Below are 6124 nucleotides of genomic sequence, written 5' to 3'. Positions count from 1 at the left end.
GAGGTGTGGTGAAGTAGATGAATCGGGAGAGGCATTAGGATGGCATGGAAGTGGAGGGCCTCTTGTAAGCAGGTGATTGGGGAGTTCTTCCTGGAGGAGGTGGCATTTGCGTGGAGATCCAAATGATTCCGATTTGGGGGAAAGTGTTCTAGGTTGAAGAACCAGGGGGTGTCAAGCTTCTAAGTTAGGAGTGACCTGAATGTCTGAGGAGCAATAAGAAAGCCAGAGTGGCTGGAGCAGAGGGAGGTAGGGGAAGAGGTAGAACACAAGGTCAGTGTTCATCATCTTTACAAATGGGGAAACTGAGGCAGAGAGAAGTTAGGTAGCTCGCTGGAAGTCCTGTGGCTGGTAAGGGCCAGATCTGGGATTGAATTCCACCCAGCTTGGCCTTTCTTGCTTTCTCAGATATGTATTTTCTTCCAAACTTACTTGACAATTGGTTCTATACCACTTGCCTTTGATCAAACTTTTCTTTGCAATATAGTTTTGAAACAGAGCTTTCCTTTGCAACTCTGCGCTTCTTGAAAGTAGGTAGCAGGTTAGAATCATCTAAAAACTACTCTGCACAGCACATAGTAGGTGCACCACAGTGGCTGTTGAATAAAAAATTAGACCATGATCCCCTCCTCTGGTCTTCTCTTTAGAGGCCTCCCTATGGGGCGGCAGTGACCCTTCATGAATAGGAGGTGGCCTGTGACCTGGCCATTGGCCTTCAGTCCACAAACACTGGAGCACCTTCTGTTCACTTGTGGGGGCCAAGCAGAGGGATGCAGAGATGCACAGAGGTCCTCCCTGTGCTATTGGAGGCGGCAGTCATAGGTGCTGGACCAGAGGTGTCCTCACAGACAAGGGTGACCAGCCTGTCCTGGGAGGGACGGGTGCAGAAAGTACTCTGGAGGCAGTGGTGCAGTCTTGGCAGAGGAGTGGGCATTGGCCAGACTCAGTGGACTGGAAGGAAGGATGTTGCCAGTGGAGACTAGCATGTACAAAGGCCCAAGGACAGGACTGGAAGGATGTATTTGGGAGGCTGTGAGTGGCTTGGAAAGTGATTATAGAAGGCCCGGTTTTTCAGATCAGGGGTTTGGACTTTATGCCCAAGATTGGAGAGTTTGAGCATAGGACAACAGTCTTGAGACACTCCTCAAGGGAGTGGAGCTGTTGGAACCTTGCTAGAGGCCTTGGACAATGACCTGCACCATCCAGACCGCAGGTGGCTGAAGAGCCTAAAGGGGAACTGGGAGACAGCTGTTTTGTCCCCTTTTTTGGTGGCCTCTACGCTCCTGAGGGTCCTAATGTCAGAGGCTGGTGGTTATCCTGACAGCCCCAACACAGAGCACATTTCGTACTGTAGTAACTGGGGACTACATTACAGAGGTGTGAGCATGCTGACTTTATAAATGTGTGTTTATCTGACATGCATTCTCTTCTCCATTGCAAGCATGGGGATGGGCCAGTGACATGAGCACTGTTCACTGTTCACTGATAGCATAGTGTAGATAGCGAGGACATATCCGAGATCAGGTGTGTGCAGTGTTATTTCTATCTGTAGAGTTGGAATCCCTGCCAAGTGGAATGCTGGAATGTTTGTGACTTTTTTTTTTTCTTAATTAGGTTAAAGGAGAAAATCTGAGTGGATCAAAGGTTGATGAGATAAAAGTAGAGGGCAGAGCAGAGAGTGGCTCTTTTATTGTGATGTAACTAACACTGCAAATAAGAGTTTTAAAACACCAGTAATTGTGAAATCCATGGTGCTTGAATCTTGTAACTGTTGAAAGCCGGGTTCCTCCCCAAACTAAAAGCCACCCCCAGCATTGGGCATTAGAAACATTTAAAATTCATTGGGAAGTTGCTATTATAAAAGTAATTTACCTCTATAACAAAAGTCTGGAAGATAAAGACCAAAAGGAGCAATTTACTTCTATTCCTGCCACTCTCAGGATTCTTTAAAAAAAAAAAAATTCATCCAACAACACAAGAGAAGACTCTACACATGGACATCACCAGATGGTCAACACCGAAATCAGATTGATTATATTCTTTGCAGCAAAAGATGGAAAAGCTCTATACAGTCAACAAAAACAAGACCAGGAGCTGACTGTGGCTCAGATCATGAACTCCTTATTGTCAAATTCAGACTTAAATTGAAGACAGTAGGGAAAACCACTAGACCATTCAGGTATGACCTAAATCAAATCCCTTATGATTATACAGTGGAAGTGAGAAATAGATTTAAAGGCCTAGATCTGATAGATAGAGTGCCTGATGAACTATGGAATGACGTTCATGACATTGTGCAGGAGACAGGGATCAAGACCATCCCCATGGAAAAGAAATGCAAAAAAGCAAAATGGCTGTCTGGAGAGGCCTTACAGATAGCTGTGAAAAGAAGAGAAGTGAAAAGCCAAGGAGAAAAGGAAAGATATAAGCATCTGAATGCAGAATTCCAAAGAATAGCAAGAAGAGATAAGCAAGCCTTCTTCAGTGATCAATGCAAAGAAATAGAGGAAAAGAACAGAATGGGAAAGACTAGAGATCTCTTCAAGAAAATTAGAGATACCAAAGGAACATTTCATGCAAAGATGGGCTCGATAAAGGACAGAAATGGTCTGGACCTAACAGAAGCAGAAGATATTAAGAAGAGGTGGCAAGAATACACGGAAGAACTGTATGAAAAAGATCTTCATGACCCGGATAATCACGATGGTGTGATCACTCACCTAGAGCCAGAAGTCCTGGAATGTGAAGTCAAGTGGGCCTTAGAAAGCATTACTACGAACAAAGCTAGTGGAGGTGATGGCATCCTGAAAGATGATGCTGTGAAAGTGCTGCACTCAATATGCCAGCAAATTTGGAAAACTCAGCAGTGGCCACAGGACTGGAAAAGGTCAGTTTTCATTCTAGTCCCAAAGAAAAGCAATGCCAAAGAATGCTCAAACTACCACACAATTGCACTCATCTCACAAGCTAGTAAAGTAATGCTTAAAAGTCTCCAAGCCAGGCTTCAGCAACACGTGAACCGTGAGCTTCCAGATGTTCAAGCTGGTTTTAGAAAAGGCAGAGGAACTGGAGATCAAATTGCCAACATCCGCTGGATCATGGAAAAAGCAAGAGAGTTCCAGAAAAACATCTATTTCTGCTTTCTTGACTATGCCAAAGCCTTTGACTGTGTGGATCACAATAAACCATGGAAAATTCTGAAAGAGATGGGCATACCAGACCACCTGACCTGCCTCCTGAGACATCTGTATGCAGGTCAGGAAGCAACAGTTAGAACTGGACATGGAATAGCAGACAGGTTCCAAATAGGAAAAGGAGTATGTCAAGGCTGTCTATTGTCACCCTGCTTATTTAACTTCTATGCAGAGTACATCATGAGAACCGCTGGGCTGGAAGAAGCACAGCTGGAATCAAGATTGCTGGGAGAAGTATCAATAACCTGAGATATGCAGATGACACCACCCTTATGGCAGAAAGTGAAGAGGAACTAAAAAGTCTCTTGATGAAAGTAAAAGAGGAGAGTGAAAAAGTTGGCTTAAAGCTCAACATTCAGAAAACGAAGATCATGGCATCCGGTCCCATCACTTCATGGGAAATAGATGGGGAAACAGTGGAAACAGTGTCAGACTTTAGTTTTGGGGGCTCCAAAATCACTGCAGATGGTGATTGCAGCCATGAAATTAAAAGACACTTACTCCTTGGAAGAAAAGTTATGATTAACCTAGATAGCATATTCAAAAGCAGAGACATTACTTTGCCAACTAAGGTCTGTCTAGTCAAGGCTATGGTTTTTCCAATGGTCATGTATGGATGTGAGAGTTGGACTGTGAAGAAGGCTGAGCGCCGAAGAATTGATGCTTTTGAACTGTGGTGTTGGAGAAGACTCTTGAGAGTCCCTTGGACTGCAAGGATATCCAACCAGTCCATTCTGAAGGAAATCAGCCCTGGGATTTCTTTGGAAGGAATGATGCTAAAGCTGAAGCTCCAGTACTTTGGCCACCTCATGTGAAGAGTTGACTCATTGGAAAAGACTCTGATGCTGGGAGGGATTGGGGGCAGGAGGAGAAGGGGACGACAGAGGATGAGGTGGCTGGATGGCATCACTGACTTGATGGACGTGAGTCTGAGTGAACTCCAGGAGTTGGTGATGGACAGGGAGGCCTGGCGTGCTGCGATTCATGGGGTCGAAAGAGTCGGACACGACTGGGCAACTGAACTGAACTGAACTGAACTGAGTAAAGATCTAATTGATGGGGAATTCCCTGGTGTTCCAGTGGTTAAGATTCTGGGCTCCTAGTACAGAGGGCCAGAGAAGGCAATGGCACCCCACTCCAGTACTCTTGCCTGGAAAATCCCATGGAGGAGCCTGGTGGGCTGCAGTCCATGGGGTCGCTAAGAGTCGGACACGTCTGAGTGACTTCACTTTCACTTTTCACTTTCATGCATTGGAGAAGGAAATGGCAACCCACTCCAGTGTTCTTGCCTGGAGAATCCCAGGGACGGGGGAGCCCGATGGGCTGCCGTCTATGGGTTCGCACAGAGCTGGACACAACTGAAGCGACTTAACAGCAATAGCAGCAACAGTACAGAGGGCCTGGGTTCCATCCCTTCTCAGGGAACTAGACCCCACATACTGCAAAGAGGAGTTCACATGCTACAAGTAAAACTCGGTGCAGCCAAATTAAAAAAAAAAAAAAAACTAATTGGCTTTATTTACTTATTCACCAATCAGTCAGCCTCCTATCTTTACAGAAAGGGGCTCCAAGGAGCTGTACAAAGTGGAGGATGTATAGGCATAGGATAGACAGGGCAAATTAGTTATTCTAGCAAAGAGACGATTGTTTCAGGTCAGGTCACCTTCCTATTGGAGAAAGCAGGGGTCTGTCAGGCAGATTACCCGACTAGTGCTGCCCAGCTAGTTGCAGACTTGACTAGTTGAAGGTCATGATGTTCCCAGAAGAGACTGAAGGTGCAGTTATGTTACATATTATGTGTTGTTTGCTGATGTAGGGTTAAGTGCAGGTGACTCCCTAAGGGTTGTGTTGTTTCTTTTTTAACAGGATGACTGTCATAAGTCTGTTGGTAAACTTCCTTTGTTTGCTTTTGCTGCACTAGCTGTTGGTTTTTAGAATTAAGACATACTTTCTTGCAATTCGAAGAGAACCAGCATTTAACATCTTTGTCATATTTTATCCCAATCTCTTCTTCATTTTTTTTCCCTCTAAACCCAGTGGTGCCAACATTATAGATATACTTTTTAAAAACAGTTTTAAAAGCTGTCTGTCAATGGGTCTGTTGTTATTATTACCATTATCGAGTCTCTGACCTCTCTTTCTCTGTCCCGACAGACTCTTGGTTTAGTTTGAATAATTCTTTCACTGGCATGCTGGACTTTCTTGCCCCTCCATCCTGTTGCTCCAGCATCCGCATTCAGACTGCCCCCTCTGCTCCTCACCGGAGCCACCGAATTGCCATGGAAATTCACGCAACCGCGTGGCCAGTGCCCCTGACAATTTGTTTCTAATCTCAATGGTGCCTCCAAATGCCTTTGTCTTATTAGTCAACCTGTGAGTCAGTCTTTCAAGCCTTCGCCACTGGCAGCGAGCCCTCTGCTCAGTCCCTGTCTTCCCTTATTCTCAACAAATGACCTCACTTCTTACCTGGAGAAAATTGACACCACCGCGTGTGATTTTCTTCAACTTTCTGCCTGTCTCTCTGCTCCTTCCCTCCAGATTTTGTGTAGCTCACTTGCCCATCCCTCGTCTCAGGAAGCCCACCTTCATTTTCAAGGTCCTCCCATCTTCCCTCCTCTGCTGGTTCTGAAGCCTCTGTTGGTCTGATCAGGTCTTGCTTTGTCTTCTCTTCGCCTCTAGTCTTTCCCTCCTTCTGCAGGCTTCTCTCCTTCAGCCTTATAAAGCCATCCGTCTGCCTTCACCCTGAAGTCTCCTTGCCTCATGGCTCCTGCTGCCTGTTGGACTACTCTCTCTCCTCTTCTTCAGCCTTTGAGGAAGAATCCTCTGTACTTGCTTGTTTCCACGCCTCCACTCACTTTAACACCTTCCCTTTATTATTATTAGTTTATTGAATATAAAAGACATTGATATATAAATGTGCACACATACGTAGA

The sequence above is a fragment of the Oryx dammah genome, unplaced genomic scaffold, assembly GCF_014754425.2.
Source record: "Oryx dammah isolate SB20612 unplaced genomic scaffold, SCBI_Odam_1.1 HiC_scaffold_24, whole genome shotgun sequence".
Taxonomy (NCBI): Eukaryota; Metazoa; Chordata; class Mammalia; order Artiodactyla; family Bovidae; genus Oryx; species Oryx dammah.
This window is presented reverse-complemented; position numbering follows the sequence as displayed.